The sequence below is a fragment of the Staurois parvus genome, unplaced genomic scaffold, assembly GCF_062004578.1.
Source record: "Staurois parvus isolate SC_StPar_1 unplaced genomic scaffold, SC_StPar_1.0 ptg000131l, whole genome shotgun sequence".
Classification (NCBI taxonomy): domain Eukaryota; kingdom Metazoa; phylum Chordata; class Amphibia; order Anura; family Ranidae; genus Staurois; species Staurois parvus.
The window spans coordinates 11,439,803-11,458,080 of record NW_028317927.1 but is presented as its reverse complement, the minus strand read 5'-3'; positions in this window follow the sequence as shown (position 1 = coordinate 11,458,080).

The window sequence follows — 18,278 nt, the reverse complement described above, 5'->3', positions numbered from 1 at the left end:
CCTTCATGCAAAAATAGATTCCCACCAATGAAAACAGATCCTCCAGCACACTCCAGCACCCCTTTCCATAACATACATTTAGTACTGGATGTGCCAGAACTACGTTCCCCCACGTTCCAACTGAAAAAAAGCCCTGATGGTAATCCATAATTATTACTAACATATCATTTAGAGGTGAGCTGAACTGTTGATGAATTGCCTTCATGGCATTCACTTCCTTAACATCCCCAGTGGTAAGAAAAGTAGATGATAAAAGGTGGGGGAGTCTTAACTGCCATCATGATCTGATACAAAAATTCCAATGTAAATATATTACACATAAATCTCAATGAATACAAGGCTATGTGTTTTAGCTCTTGTCTCCTGTATAGTTGTTTAGATGTACCCACCCTTGATCAGCTCATAGATCCTGAGGTGTGGCATTAAAAAAAAACTTTGCCTATGGGTGAGCACTTTTTCAGGGAGGTCCTACCTCATCCCAGCTAAAAGCCCTGTAATTATAATCATATATCACTCCTCCATACCGCTTATTTAAAAGGTTCAATTCTATTGATCTGTTATTTATCAATATGCATAGTACATGCATACATTTACCGATTCAAATTTGTGTGGTTAAAATATTATTACTCTGTACACTAGTGTAATACTCTATAGGCCAGAGGAAGTCTGTAACAGGGGCAGACTGACAACTCATGGGGCCCCCGGGCAATAGGGAATCATGGGGCCCCTGTGTCCTTGCCCAAACTCAAAAAAGCCTATGAAAAAGGTACCAGGGGCATCTCATGGGGCCCCCTACTGACCCCAGGCCCTCGGGCGGTGCCCGAGTTTCCAAATGGTCAGTCCGCCCTTGGTCTGTAACAACATATTTGTTCATGAAATCCTCCATCCTGTGTATAGATTAACTGGTCTATAATGTCTACAATATTTTCTCATACACACAGAGAAATTCACCTGTACTTCCTCTTACTGGTGTATTTGGTTTACCTTCCTGTTGAAAGGTGACTGGCAACTGTCAAAAAAACCCCAGTTTCCATTGCTAAATTTAACAAAGGGCCATATTTCGTCAACTCCTAAATATGGTATGTAGCCGTATTTAGTCAGTGATGTCAGTGGCATCCCTGTGCCTTTGCTTATATGGCTATGGATTCCAAGTCAGCAAATGAATGGGACTGGATGATAACACTGGTTGCTAATGGCGTGGTGGGTGCCAGCACTCACTGCTTCCTTAACAATCATTGACAGGAAGTTGTCATGGTAATAGTAGAGATACTGCCACAGTTACTGCACATATGGCTCCCACAGAATGAGCAAAAAGTCCAGCCTAAACAGGCAAGGCTCAGTCTGAACGTATGCTCAGACCAAACCTTGATCTCATTCCTAATTGTTATGTACTTTCACTTTTTTTCCTATTTATTTTACTGTTGCTGTTATTGTCTCTTTTGTAATATATTTTTTTTAAACTTGGGAAGAGCTGTCTAATAGTGATTCTGCATTCTTCAGCCGCTGGGATCTAACCCTCAGTGCATCACAAATGGCAATACTTGTTGCTTGGAACTTCTGTCTAACCTTTATACTGCTGAGTTCCAAGCAGGGCCGGTGCTACCACTAGCCAAACTAGGCAGCTGCCTATGGCGCAGCCATAGAGATTGATTTCCCTAATCTCCACCATGGTTGGATCGGGGGTGCAGGGGTAGGCTACACCCCCCTAAATTTCAGTTGTCACCCTAGGCCAGTCTTTCCGTGGACACTGTGCCTGGCCACTGAGTGCCTTCCTCCATCCCGCACTCATGACTGGGACAAAGAGAGAGCTGGGAGGTGCGGGCTGTGCTCTCCTCTCCTGTCAGTGGATCCTCCATGAAGCAGATGACACATGATTGCGCTTACATCGGCATGTTCAGTGTTTGATTCATTCTCTGGCTCCCTGCTGCCAAGAGATGAGCGATCATTATAGGAGATAGGGTGATTCTGTGGCATCTGCTGTATGGAGGATCACTCCACTGACAGGAGAGAAAGCACAGCACAACCTGCACCTCTACCGGGTAAGTTTGGGGGGAGCTTAGAGTGGAACTGTACACAATGAAGGTGGGAGAGGGGTAACAATCATTTGTACTGAGATGAAAGGTTTGTGTAGGAGGTTTGTGCAGAAGGAGGATGTTGTGCTAGGAAGGGTAATGGGGATGATGGGGGGGGGGGATTTATGCTAGGAGAAGGAATGAGGGATATGTGCTAGGAGTAGAAGAGAGGTTTTGGGGGGTGCTAAAAGGGGGGGGGGGATTTGGGTAAGCTGTGTTGATTTTATGTTGGGAAGGGTAATTTGGTGGGTTTTAGATACAGGAGGGATTTGTTGGAATTTGTCCTAGGCGATGGGATTGAAGGAAGAGGATTGGTGCTGGAAGGAGGGATTGGGGGGATTTGTGCTAAGAGAAGGGATTGGGAGAGAGTTTGTGCTAAGAGAGGGGATTGAGGGAGGGGGGATTTTGTTAGGAGGGGATATTTAAAGGGAAAATTTAAGGGAAAAGTGGATGTGTGCTAGGAGGCATGAAGCAAAACTACAGGTGAAGGTGTATGGGTTTTTTTTATGGGCCTTGCTTAGGGTGCACAATAGTCTAGTACCGGCCCTAGTTCGTGAGCAAGAAGTGATGTTCTTATATCAGTAGCAATTGGTGTATGTTAAAGGCGATGGCATGTGGATTTAGGAGGGGAACACAGTGATCTCACTAAAGGATTACTGTGCCTTCAGACTCTTAAGATCCAACAGCAGAGTAAGGGGTGAGGAAAATGTCTGTTACAGCTCTTGGTGTAGCCTTTTCTTTATATAGATATAGGCATCCTTTGTGGTGCTGGGACATGGGAGGGTAGGATTTTTGTATCAGAAAAAAATGCAAAGTCAAATTTAAAAGCATGCCGTAAAGTTTTCACAACTAAAATTTATGCCTTTAATGGTTCTAAGATATAAAATCTTCATCAATTGGTTATGCTAATGGGAGAAGTTAGCTGCCCTAAAGACTGCTTTCTGAATGTCAGGCTTTTTGCTTAGATTCATCAAAGTGAGATACATATTTAAAGCAAGTTTTTTCTCACCTCCTGCCAGGAAGTGTGCCTTTTCCGAGTTCTTATCTTATCTTCACAAAGCATGTTTTTAAAACATACTTAGAATTTAACCACAGTAAAAATAAAAAATATATATTTTAAAACTAAATTCTAAAGAGTTTATCTCTCCGGATCAGCCTTGTTCCGGTGCAGTACACACCCCCGCCCCCTAGTAAAACACTCTCCTCACACAGTTAACCATTTCAGTAAATTAAAAAGTTAACCCCTTCCTCCCCAGTGCCATTAGTACAATGTCAGTGGGGTTTTTTTTTTGCACTGATCACTGTATTGGTGTCACGGGGGATATCAGTGACCCCAAGTCAGTTCCCCCCCAGTGTCAGAATGTCCGCCACAGTCCTGCAGTCCTGCCATAAGTCGCTGATCGCCGCCATAAGTCACTGATCGCCGCCATTATTAGTTTAAAAAAAAATCCCAGTATCTTTCCCGCCATTTGTAAACGCTATAACTTTCACGTAAACCAATTCATTTTCATTTTTTTTTTAGCAAAGACATGTCGCAGAATATATTTTGGCAGAAATCTATGACTAAATTTGATTTTTACATTTTTTTACTGGACATGTTTTATAGCAAAAAGTCCAAAATATTGTTTTTTTTCCTCAAAATTATCAGCCTTTTTTTTATAGCACAAAAAATAAAAAACGCACAGGCGATCAAATACCACCGAAAGAAAGCTCAATTTGTGGGGAAAAAAAGGATGTAAATTTCATTTATGTACCATATTGCATGACCGCAATTGTTCGTTAAAGTAGCGCAGCGCTGTTTACAAAAAAATGGCGTAAATTGCAATATCTATACCATAATTTGTAGACGCTATAACTTTCACACAAAGCAATCAATATACACTTATTGGGATTTTTTTTTACCAAAAACATGTAGCAGAATACATTTGACCTAAATTTATAACCAACTTTGAGTTTACTATAAATTTTTTATAGCTGAAAGTAAAAAATATTGTTTTTCTTCAAAATTTTTGGTCTTTTTTTGTTTATAGCGTGAAAAATAAAACGCGCGCAGGTGATCAAATACCACCAAAAGAAAGCTCTATTTGTGTGAAAAAAAGGACGTAAATTTAATTTGGGTGCAGCATTGCATGACCGCGCAATTATCAGTTGAATTAGTGCAGCGCCGAGTAGCAAAAAGAGGCCTGGTCATTAAAGGGGGTAAATCCTCAGGAGGGCAAGTGGTTAACGTTACCCCCATTCACTTATATTTTGAATGTTTGCTGCACTAATTCAATAGGCTGTCAGTATTATCTCCCGATTTCCATATAAGGATCATCTAAAACCTTGCCCACTAGCTTGAGAAAGGAGCACGCCTGTCCGTTACAGACTTCGCACATGCTCAGAGACGCATTGCAACCCCTTGGTGACGTCACAATGCCTACGCTTGTGGTCCACGGTGCATTTCAACCTTTGTCTCCCAGCGGCCAGCTTCCTTTGTCCATGTTGGAGACAGGCACCTGATTGCCCCAGAGTTTATCTGTGTGATATGGCTGATCAGTCACCCTTGGTTACATGACGAGCCTGTTATACTTTTTATACATGTGAGTAGCCTAACCTATTTACTATTAAACTTACCAGAAGTCTACACTTATAGGCACTGTGTATTCTCTCCTTTGTGTTTATATATAGAGCCAGCTTCTGATCTCATCCTAGCTTGCCCTTAGTGGATGGACTTTGCATGAAGTACATGCATTGGACTATATTGTTGACCTTATTCCAGGAACATTCTCTCTAACCATGTTCCACAGTGGATATAAAAAGTCTAAACACCCCTGTGATGTAAAAAAATGAGACAAAGATAAATAATTTCAGAACTTTTTCCACCTTTAATGTAACCTATAAACTCTACAACTCAGTTGAACAACAAACTGAAATCTTTTAGGTGGAGAGAAGTATAAATAAAAAACTAAAATAACATGGTTGCATGAGTGTGCACACCCATAAACTAATACTTTGTTGAAGCACCTTTTGATTTTATTCCAGCACTCAGTCTTTTTGGGTATGCGTCTATCAGCATGGCACATCTTGACTTGGCAATATTTGTCCACTCTTCCTTGCAAAAACACTCCAAATCTGTCAGATTGTGAGGTCATCTCCTGTGCACAGCCCTCTTCAGATCACTCCACAGATTTTTGATCGGATTCAGGTCTGGGCTCTGGCTGGACCATTCCAAAACTTTAATCTTCTTCTGATGAAGCCATTCCTTTGTTGATTTGGATGTATGCTTTGGGTCGTTGTCATGCAAAAAGATGACGTTCCTCTTCATATTCAGCTTTGTAGCAGAAGCCTGAAGGTTTTGTGCCAATATTGACTGGTATTTGGAACTGTTCATAATTCCCTCTACCTTGACTAAGGCCCCGATCCCAGCTGAAGAAAAACATCCCCAAAACACGATGCTGCCACCACCATGCTTCACTGTGGGTATGGTGTTCTTTTGGTGAGGTGCAGTGTTGTTTTTGACCAAACATATCTTTTGGAATTATGGCCAAAAACCTTGGTTTCATGAGACCAGAACACATTTTCCTACATGCTTTTGGGAGACTCTAGATGTGTTTTTGCAAAATGTAGCCAGGCTTGGATGTTTTTCTTTGTAAAAAAGACTTCCGTCTTGCCACTCTACTGTCACTGTTGGGCAATATTTTATTCACTTGATTATAACTGTCTTCACTGTGTTCCATGGTATATTTCATGCCTTGTAAATTCTTTTGTACCCTTTTCCTGACTGATACCTTTTAACAATGAGATCCCTCTGATGCTTTGGAAGCTCTCTGCTGACCATGATTTTTGCTGAAGGATGCAACTAAGAAAATGTCAGGAAAGACCTATTAGAACAGCTGAACTTTATTTGAGGTTCATCAGAGGCACTTTAAATGATAGCAGGTGTGTACTGACTCCTATTTAACATGATTTTGAATGTGATTGCTTAATTCTGAACACAGCTACATCCCCAGTTATAAGAAGGTATGTGCACTTATGCAACCACATTATTTTAGTTTTTTTATGTTTACTTCTCCCCCTAAAATATTTCAGTTTGTTTTTCAATTGAGTTGTACAGTTTACAGGTCACATTAAAGGTGGAAAAAGTTCTGAAATGATTTATCTTTATCTCACTTTTACATCACAGAAACCTGACATGTTAACAGGGGTGTGTAGACTTCTTATATCCACTGTATGTGCCTAAAGTTCCAATATTGTTTTGCACCTTACACAAGCATCAACATTCCTCTGTAAAAACATAGCAGCTAAAGACTATAAAAAAATGGGGGCATGGACTTTTTTTTAAAAACCTTTTTATTTTTTTTCTTAACTTTATTGCTATCATAAAGGGGCTTATAAGGATGGTATAAAAATCAATTGGGTACAGTATTGCTTGAGCAAGTAATTATGAGTCAAACTATCACAGCATTGAAAACTGAAAAATGGCTTGGTGATGAAGGGATATTACAGAATAGTACACAAATGGATAAACTAGGCATTTTCCACAGTTTTCAGGATTTTTTATTTTTTGAAGTATGTATAGTTGTATTATAAAATGGGTATTGTTTTTAATTCACATTTTCTTATGTTTACAATTTGCCAGGTAAATATTTAGCAAATTTACATACTTTTAGTAAAGAGCAGAAAGTGTTTCTTTAGCTTGGGTTAGTTTCTATATACTGCATGTCCTCCATTGCATGCACATCTCTATTAACCTATTTCTAACCGCGCTATAGCCGAATGATGGCTACAGCGCAGTTGTCCAGTTCTCGGAGGGCATCATACGATGTTCTTCCAGAACGTGCCCTCCTGCGCGCCCCCAGCAGCGTGCTTCCAACAAGCTCCGAGACTGCTGTGTCCTATGGACACAGCTGATCACATGATAAAGTAAAAGGCCAATCACAGCGGCCTTTTACCATGTGATCAGCTGTGCCCAATGACACAGTAGATCATGGAGTAAATACAGTTGCCAGTTATTGGCAGCACTTTTCTCATGCTGTCACTGCATAAGGAAAGTACTGCCGATAACCGGAAAATTACACAGAGGACATCTGCACTGAACATCAGGGCACTGATGATCAGTGCCCAGCAGTACCACCCACCAGTGCCCAGCACTGCCTTCCACTAGTGCCCAGCAGTGCCTCCCATCAGTGCCCAGCAGTGCCACCCATCAGTGCCACCCAGCGGTTGTGCCCAGCAGTGCCGCCAGTCAGTGCTGTCAGTCAGTGCCACCCATCAGTGTCGCCCATTAGTGCCACCTATCGGTGCCCGTGAGTGCTACCTCGTCAGTGCCACTTCATCAGTGCAGCCTATCAGTGCCCATCAGTGCTGCCTATCCGTGAAACCTCATCAGTGCTGCCAATCAGTGCAGCCTCAGCAACGCACATCAGTGAAGGAGAAACATTTTCAAAATAGAATTTGCAATAGAAACAAACAATAAAAACAAAGATAAACTTTTTAAAAAAATGTTTTGCTCTCTTTTTGTTTATAGTGCAAAAAATAAAACACCCAGTGGCGATTAAATACCACCAAAATAAAGAATTATTTTTATGAAAACAAAATGATGAAAATGTCATATGGGAACATTGTTGCTTGACTTCGCAATTGTCATTCAAAGTACGACAGCACTGAAAGCTGAAAATTGGCCCAGGCAGGAAGAGGGTAAAAGTGCCCGGTAGGCAAGTAGTTAAAGTGATAAACACACACTGTTAACTATATATTACCCCTTCTCTTTCTGTATGTGGATGATGGCACTGTAATTATTTTAATAAAAGAAAAACATTTAAGTACCTTTTTCCTAATCGATATACAGCTGCCACATGACCCAGCTCTGTCTCCAGGGAAACATAGGCAGGAGGAGCTTCTAGTCCTCTGCTACTGGTCACATGTGTGAGATGGGGAAACAGCTCTTATTGTTTGAACACTGTGTGGAAGTAAATTAATGTTTTGACTGACATTCTGCGGTTTAGCCACAAGATGTCACTGTTTTTCTAACACAGCCTCAGACTGCATAGATATTTGCATATTCCTGAAGAGGTGGGGTTTTGCACTCAGAGTTTGGAGTTTAGTGAACAGGAGGAGGAGACTGCAGCCATGTTTTGGACGATTCTGAATGAGGGGGCCATGTGAGCTAAGAATCCGATGACATCCAGGTGTGAATGCGTCCCTCACTAACCAGACCTGCAGCTGAGTGAAGCTGATAAATTTGCTGCCAAGAAGCTGATGAGATTACTGCCAGGAAGGCTGATGAGAGCAGAGGAACTAAGCAACATATACTATACCGCATGCTTGTTGGAGAGACATCTGTTCATAGTCACCAGCAGATGCAAAGCAGACATGGGTCTCTAAGATCGTGCACGCACCTCATTTCAGTGTTGGCACCTTGAGACTGAGTTCACACCTATAGTTAGTTAGTTAGGGTCTCTGTTTATGTCAGGCCACAAGTGTTGTTACTGATTTTTGGAAGGACTCCACAACTTAAAGTGACATTTCACATTGGAGAGCTGATAAAATCCTACAAACTCAAGCCAGACTGGCATTTTGCTCAGAAGGAATACTCAGGCACGTGCTACAGGACCAGTTATGGGAGGGGGAATACTGTAGATTTGTGTAAGATTGTAAGCTGTTGTCCTGCACCGCAGGCTAGCCCATACCGTACATCCATACACTGATTCTTGCTCTTTTAGGGTAATAACAGGTAAGGTGAGGCAGCTTAGTTGTGCCCGCCTGTAGGTAAATTACTTCACTTTCTACCTTCATCCATCAGAAGGCTCTGTGCTGTGCAGCACAAGGGTCTCAGCCTTTGGGCTGGGTGTATGTAAATTTATTGTATGTTTCCAGCATTTGTGGTTGTGTTTATTTGCCACATCTAAGTAAAATTCTTTTGTGGCAAAAGCTGGTGTTGAGGTTGCTTTCCTCGTTCGTGACTTCACTGTATCCTGGGCAGCCCACCCCGGTACACGGCTTACACATGTTCAAAAGAAAAAAAATGCCTTGGGGATACAATGTAAAAATAAATAATTATTATCAATAAACGTATAAATTGTCATACAAATAAAAATTAAATCTTTAATATTTCTGACAATAACATGGTGTGGACAGATTTCTGTGCTGCTCCAGCCTGTGTCTTAGAATAATAGAGAAGTGAAGCCTCCATCAATCAAGATATCATATCCCACCCCTATTATGTTTAGCTGGGGTTTGGGCATGGAGGAAGATGTAATGAATGGGCTGTCATTGACCACTGTGTATACGACCACATGTGGGAAATGCGTAGCAAATGCTTAGAAACTCACTGAAAACTGAGCATGTGCAGTAGCTGACAACACTGCTCTGCAATATCCCCAACTGCATTTAGGACATGGTCAAAAGGGGGAGATAAAAAACAGCAGGACCAACCAGGTTTTTTGCAGACTATAGAAAACTAATCCCATAGTTCTGAGTGAGTATGAACAGCATGCAATACAGCATTTATTGATAAGTGAGTGGGAGGAGGAAGCGCTAACATGCATCTACCCTGTGTGCTTTTGGGGATGGACCATCAAATATGGGGGTTAGTAGAAGGTCCATGTGGAGGTGGTATCTAAGTCCATCTGTAGTGGGGGGGCTTGTAGTAGGGTTTGGCCTTACGAAGGAGTGAGCATGCTCCGCACGCTCGCCATCTTGGAAACCTGGTCCATGCGGTGACATCATTTGACATGCCTACCTGTTACCTACCTATGTGAGTGCAATTTTACCATTAAATCTGCCTGATTTTAACCATCTACACTCAGAGTGGCGCTACTGTCTCTCTTCTCTACCTGCATTCATTGATAGTTTATTTACGATGTGGGTTTGTTGACACTTTAAGAGAGAACGTTCAGTACTTTTTATAGGATATGTAATATGGTTATATAACTAAGCTTGTTATAATATTTGAGGGACATCAACCCTCTGCTGTGATTTTGTTCATTATTGTGTTCATATGTCTCTTGCAGTAAAAATGCTCAGCCATTTTTATTGCTATGTATAAACTGTACTGTAAATTTATATTATACAGTATATTAAAATGGCTTGGCACACACACATCATTTTGCAGTTTCAGATACCGGGCTGCAGATGAACTGCTCTGTAATTGTAAGGAAAGGAGAACGTTAATTGGTTGTTCGTTTTCTTTAAAAAGCCCTTATTCCAAATCAATATCCTCTGTTTTTCAGTTAGATATGTACTTTACAATAAAAGGGAATTGACAAAAGTTTTGTGTCACTCCTTTTTGGCTAGAAAAAGATGAACATGAAGCGCTTCAAGCATTCCCTTATACTAACTGTACATTAATGATTGGAATTCCTCCTTTAATGCCCACCTGTTCCAGCCTTCCACCCACTGAGTTTCCTGCACTGCCTGTGTTCTGATAGAAAATATAATGAGTACTATCCAAGTAACCTAATGAGACTCATACAAGGAGAGGCTCGGTGCATTGCCACGTATTTCACATCAATCAGGTCTGCTATTATTTGCAAACTTTTTTTTCTATTCATGAGCATCAGTGTATAGGATCAGACAGACTGGGGGTGGACAGGTGCCAAAATGGAACAGAAAACCAAGCCTGACATATATCAACAAATCAGATGAAAACAGATACATGCAAGTCTTAAAAAAATCCCATTTCTGCGCTCTCTACTTTTTTTGGTCTGTAATAAGGTAATTTGTTCTTGTTTGGGTGGCATATATAAAATCATATTTAGTTCACTTTGTCATAATGTATCACAACAAGATGCGGAATCATTTTTCTGCATAAAGTGCTGTGATGCAGCATTAAATGGAACATGTCATAACAGCAATAACATCCCTAGTAGCATTTTCATGTGTTTTGTGTGGAGCCATATGCGCCCCTGTCTACCAGTGTTAGTGTTTAAACAAGATGGGTTCACTTAGACAAACTTGTGAGGCAGGAATAAAATGTTATTTCATGCAGGGGCAGCATATTTAATATTTAAATGACTAGTATGAACTTATTTTAACCACTTCAGAGTCAGCTGTATAAGATAAAAATAGCCATTTAAGACGTGATATTCTGAACAAATCCCCCCCAAAATACAGAGAACCATTTAGGATCAGTCTGATGTAGGGGTTAATGTCCTGGTGATAGCAAGCACAAGCAGGGGTCTGAAGTGCTACTTATGACAAGTCATTTCAAAATCTTTGTAACTGTCTATCATTCCATTTTCCCCTTACAAATTCCCACATTGCCTGTGCCGTGTTCAGGCGTTCTAAACCATTAGGGAAAGTCCCAGTGGCACAGCATACAGCAGCGATTTATCATAAAGCAGCATTTCCTAAAGTTGTATTCAAATTCTGCCAACAGTGTGCATGGTAATGATAACCTCACATTTGCATAGGTGGAGTCAATTGTGTCTCAGATTGGTGACTTAAGGACCTGTACCCAAGTACACAAAATATAAAGTGCTGAGGCCTTGAGGAAGGCTTAGAAAAGACTGCCAACAACCTTTTTTTGTGACGCATACCAAATTAAGCAGTGTCAATATGTGTCAGCTGAATTGGCTATAATCCCACAACAAATTTGCCAGTTTGACAATGGGTGTCGGAGAACTAAAGATGCACATGAATTTGCATTCCTAGTTTGCTGCTACAAAGTTAAGTTTTCATGACACGGGACATTGTGCTTAAAGACTTAAAAAGGTGTATTGCAGTAACCATACAAAAAATGTTGCTGCCAGACTCATTCACCTTACTAACTCTAACTGCTCTGTATCTGCCACCCCTCTCTGCCAATCCCTCCACTGGCTACCAATTGCCCAACGGATAAAATTCAAAACACTAACACTGACGTATAAAGCCGTTCATAACACTGCCCCTAATTACATCACCGACCTTGTCTCTAAATACCACCCAAACCGTACTCTCCGCTCCTCGCAAGACCTCCTACTCTCTAGCTCCTCCTCCCATGCTCGTCTCCAGGATTTCTCAAGGGCTTCACCCACCCTCTGGAACTCCCTACCCCAAGCTATCAGGATATCGCCTACTCTGCTCACCTTTAGGCGCACTCTGAAAACCCATATCTTCAGGGAAGCCTACCCCGCCCCCAGCTAATACAGGTTAATTCAGTTGTTGGCTAGCTGGCTGGCAAGTCGAACTGGGTACTTTCTTTTCTTTTTTGTTGATATGCGTTGCCCGTCCATGTTCCTTGTTTTAAAAGCCAGTTGTAGACTGGGGCAGTGACCACTTTTTGTATTGTTGTATTGTAGGTGAGTGGGTGCACTGGACACCCTGGCTGCCATTGTGCTACATGCTGGGTGTCCAGTGCACTCCGTGCCTTTAAGAAGGGGTGGTCTCCCTTAGATTCACCTGCCCTTGGTCTATCCATTAAATGCATGTGCCTCTACTATGGGGGCTCTCAAAATTTGTAGAGTTAGGACCACAGAATATCGGGGTGCTGTGACGTGGCTCTGTGGCTTATGTATGTATTTGCAAAGGTGTGCTAACTAAACCCCTGTTTTTAAACACATATTGTTAGACAGGTTAATTTGGTTTATCAAATCTTTTCTTTTCCAAATTAAATAAAATTCATAAAAGTATATATATATCCCCAATTGTGATTCCAAAAAACTATACTCCTCTTTTTTTCTTCCAATTATTTCTTCCAAAAATGATCTCTATTATTTTCACTCTTCGTGCAATGTTCAAATATTAATGAACCTCAAAAACCAAAAAAAACTCAACATAGTGTATTATCCTTATACAAAAAGGAAATTAGTGCCATTCATTGTGAATTACATTACACACTAAAACTGTGCATGTGAGAGAAGAAGAAAAAAAAAAAAACTTGTGTAGTAGTGAAACTTTGGTTTGGTGCAGTGGGTTGAAATAATATTAACCACTTGAGTGGATCACAATTGCTTATTGCAGTGTTCACATATAGAGTTTTTTTTTTTTCTTCTCTCACATGCACAGTTTTAATGTGTGATGTAATTCACAATGAATGGCACTAATTTCCTTTTTGTATAAGGATAATACACTATGTTGAGTTTTTTTTGGTTTTTGAGGTTCATGAATATTTGGACATTACACGAAGAGTGAAAATAAGAGAGATAATTTTTGGAAGAAATAATTGGAAGAAAAAAAGAGGACTATAGTTTTTTGGAATCACACTTGGGAATATATATATACTTTTATGAATTTTTTTTAATTTGGAAAAGAAAAGATTTGATAAATTTGTTGTGTAGCTTTCAAGGGTGAAAGTGAGTGTTTTTTCTTTGGGATATTTTATTTTATTTTTTATTTATTTAGAACCTTTTAGTGTGCTAATTAGTAATTTAAGGTTAATTTGGTTGTTGTCTAGCTGGCTGGCAAGTTGAACTGGGTACTTTCTTTTCTTTTTTTTGTTGTATTGCAGTAACCACCTAACCTCTGAACTGCCGGAAGGCTTTGCCCCCTTCATGACAAATTTTTTGCTATTCAACACTGTGCTACTTTAAAGCTCCATGCACAGTGGGCGTTTTAATAACGCTGGTAACGTTATCTGTGTGAAGTCACGTTAAAAATGTGAGTTTTTTTAGCACTTTTGTATTAGCGTTTAGTGGCGTTTTTTCACGTTTGCGTTGTTTAGAATCATAAAAAGTCCAAAAACACTGGTTTGCTGTGATTTACTGTGTTTTAAACGTCCAGTGTGCATGAGGACTAACTGGTAATTGCGCGGTCATGTAACACTGTACCCAAATGAAATTTATATAATTTTTGTCACACAAATAGAGCTTTCGTTTGGTGGTATTTGATCTCTACTGTTTTTTTTAATTATATAAATGAAAAAAAGACCACAAATTTGGAAGAAAAACTATATTTCTTACTTTCTGCTATAAAACATCCAATAGAAAAAAATTAAAAATCAAGTTTTTTTCATAAACTTAGGCCAAAATGTATTCTGCTACATAGCTTTGTTAAAAAATTTTTTCCAATAAGTGTATACTGTTTGGTTTGTGTGAAAGTTATAGTGTCTACAAACTATGGTGTATATATACTGGAAATTTTTATTTTTTTATTTTTTTCATAATCGTGATGGCGGTGATCAGTGAGACTGCGTGTGGGCAATCTGACACTGGTTGGGAACTGACATCACCAGTGACACTAATACAGTCATCAGTAATAATACTCTACACGGTCACTGCTATAATGACACTGGCTGGGAAGGGATTAACATCTTGGGGTAATCAAGGGGTTAAGTGTGTGCCTAACAAGTGTTAATGTGTGTAATATGTTCTGCTGTTTACTAAAAATCTATTTGTTCCTTCCTTCTCTTCTCTATTTGATTGTTTTCTTTGTACAGAGCCCTGTGTGTTTGTCAACACATGACTCTGGGCTTTGATTGGACACAGCAGATCAGCAAGTCTCATCCATGAATCATTTGGTGCGATCTGCTGACAAGTGTGTGTTTGGGGGGGAGAGGCACCTGCACCCTTAACATGGAAGCAGGGAGAGACATACAGATATGTCGCTATGCCAGTAAGGTTCACGGGGCGTTTGAAGAACTTTTCTGACCACTGGAAACTGACTGCTAGAAAACGTAGGTTAAAAATGTCAGTTTAGCCGTGTTTACCTACCGCGTTTATGTGCGTTTAGAAGCGTTTAGATAACCTCAGGAGACCCTCCCAAATGCCCAGAATGCACTGAAAAATAGTAAATAATTAACTATTTCAGACATTTTGTGAGAGAGAGCAGAAGCAGAGAGAGCAGTATGTGTTGAGATGACCTGTCTTTTCTGGTTGTATTCACTATGGATCCCATCATGACCATAATGCTGCACTGGTGTACTAGGTTCATTTGAATACATGGAAAACACTGTGCATGCATTTTTGATGAAGAAAAAAGACACAGGACAGCATCTGGATATGGATCAGCCCAAAAATGTGTCTAAACGCGTTTACACACATTTACAAGCATTTACACACATTTACAAGCATTTACACACGTTTACAAGCATTTACACATGGTTACAAGCATTTACACATGGTTACAAGCGTTTGGCATTTGAAATGCCGGTAAATTCTACTCCTGAATGTGATTTTTGTGCTTTCAAAAAAATGCCTGTAACCTCAACTGCCTGTAAAAGACTGTAAACGACTATGTGTACATGGACACAAAGGAAAACATAAAGGAGAGTTCAGGGGCTGCTGAAAAAATGTACAACTGATCCTAAACTTCAGTTTAGCAGCTGCAGTGTATATGAGCCCTAAGAGCCGCCCACCTGCAGTGCAAGGAGGGCGGCGGTCCTGAAATGGGTAGCAAAGTGGTTCCAAAGGGGTGGTTAGAGTCTCCCAACCTACCTCTCAATATTCATAACTTAAAGGGTAACTCCACTTCCACAGGAAAAAAATATCAACTTAAAAAATAATATAGCATTTACAATTGTGATTCAATACATATTGTAATTGAATGTTATTAAACATGACCTTTCTTTTTTAATCTGCAGAGCTGTAATTTTCTGGAAAATGCAATATGACTACCTGGAGGCGCTCTGTACACAGTGTACAGAATGCCCCCTGAAAATGTAATTTCCTGCATCAGTGATTGGCTTACTGATTTTCCCAGAATTCTTCACTAAGATACAAGTCAGATTTTTGGCATTCCCTGCAACAAAAATGTCATTTTTGGTGAAATACTCACAAGGGGAAATCACATCTAATGGGGTGCAGTTTTCCTCACTACAGCCAAACAAGGGCAGCAGCTAATTCATAATTATAAATCACTCCCACACAGATTCCCTCTGTACATGGACACAGACAAACCGCTATTTCTTCAGATTAACCACATCCATGCTGCCCATAGCAGATATACTGCTACAGGGCGGCAGGGGTGCCCAAAATCACGTATGCAGGGGTGGACTGACAACTCACGGGGCCCCCGGGCAATAGGTGATCATGGGGCCCCTGTGTCCTTGCCCACACTCAAAGCACACCCAAAAAAGCCTATAAAAAGGTGCCAGGGGCATCTCATGGGGCCCCCTACTGACCCCGGGCCCTCAGGCAGTGCCCGAGTTTCCAAATGGTCAGTCCGCCCCTGCGCGTATGTATACGTAATTTTGTGCAAGCAGTGCGCGCCGCCATTTGTGGTTGTCAATCACCGGTTCCCGGCCAGTGATTACCCGCCAGTGCCCAGTGATTACCAAGGATCTCCGAAGAGGAGGACTGCTTTGTCCTTCTCCCTGTTGGCTCAGGTGCACAGCACAGCCATCCAGAGCAATGTGCTTACAGTGAAGCACCAACACCCCGCCCCCCAGTAAAACACTCCCAGCACACAGTAACCCTTTGATCGCCCCTCATGTTAACCCCTTCCTGCCCACTGTCATTAGTACAGTGTCAGTGCTTTTTTTTAGCACTGATCACTGTATTGGTGTCACTGGGGATGTCAGTGACACCAAGTCGCTTTCCCACAGTGTCAGAATACCCGCCACAGTCCCACTATAAGTCGCTGATTACTGCCATTACCAATTAAAAAACAATAAAAATTCCAGTATACTGTATATACCGCCATTTGTAAATGCTATAACTTTCACGTAAACCAAATAATTTACACGTATTGGGATTTTTTTTTTTTAGCAAAGACGTCACAGAATACATTTTGGCTTAAAGTTATGCTGAAATTAGATTTTTTACATTTTTTTAACGGACATGTTTGATAGCAAAAAGTCAAAAATATTGTTTTCTTTCTCAATTGTCGATATTTTTTTTTTTTTATAGCGGAAAAAATAAAAACCGTACCAAAAGAAAGTTCAATTTGTGGGAAAAAAAGGACGTAAATTTCACTTGGGAGCATTGCATGACAGCGCAATTGTCAGTTAAAGTAATGCAGCGCCGTAACGCAAAAAATGGCCTGGTCAGGAAGGGGGGTAAATCCTCAGGAGGGAAAGTGGTTAACAAAAGATAGGAAACTGCAACAAAGGTTGTTAAAGTCCTTGCAATGCACATACTGTAGATCACCCAGAGGGGAAGTTTTTTTTTCTTGAGAAAAGTGGAGTTACAACCACTTGCCTACAGGGCACTTATACCCCTTTCTGCCCAGGCCAATTTTCAGCTTTCAGCGCTGTCGCACTTTGAATGACAATTGCGCGGTCATGTAACACTGTACCCATATTACATTTTTATCATTTTTTTCATACAAATAGAGCTTTCTTTTGGTGGTATTTACTTGCTGCTGGGTGTTTTATTTTTTGCGCTATAAACAAACAAAAGCAAAAAATTTTGAAAAAAAAGGTTTTTCTTTGTTTCTATTATAAAATTTTGCAAACAGGTAATTTATCTCCTTCACTAATGTGCGTTGATGAGGCTGAACTGCTGGACTGGCACTGCTGGGCGGCACTGCTGGGCACTGGTGGGTGGCACTGATGAGCACAGTGGGTGGCACTGCTGGGCACTAGTGGGCGACACTGCTGGGCACTTGTGGGCGGCACTGGTGGGTGGCACTGCTGGGCACCGATCATCAAGGCACTGATCATCAGTGCCCTGATGATCGGTGCCGATCCTTCCTCTGACAACTGCCGATTCTCAGCAGTACTTTCCTTATGCTGTGACAGCGTGAGGAAAGTGCAGCCGATAACCGGCAATTGCATTTCCTGGTGATTAGTGTGTCATTGGACATGGCTGATAATGTGGTAAAAGGATGCTGTGATTGGCCTGTGTCAGGTGTTTTTTTTTTGTTTTTTTTTACTACTTTCAAACGACCCTCTGTGTTATCCTATGTGTCCATGCACACATAGACTTTTAGAAGCTTTTAGTAGCAGTAGCATTTACCAGCACAAAAAAAATCCCAGGGCCAGTACATCCATGAGCAGCAGTGTTTTGGCAGAAAAAACATTTGACATGGCTAAGCACATATAAACACATCTAAGTGCTAAATTATAATTCTGGCCAATGAAATGAATTAATGCCTAGGTGCTTGATGCTTATAAACGCACCTAAACGCTTGCAAAAGTGTTGGATACTTTTACAAGCTTCAGGCATTTTTTCTGTGAAACCGCTGCCAAGAGGACAGCTTCTAGGAGAGTGCTTTTTAACGTCCTGTGTGCATGAGGTCTTAATGTATTTCTCATGTAGTATATTATGTTAGAGCTGAATTCCAGGTATGACAAATTTTTCTTGGTTACATTGGTCCAGCCTGTGGCTGATCCCCATGGAAGCTGGAAATCACTGATGTAGGTAC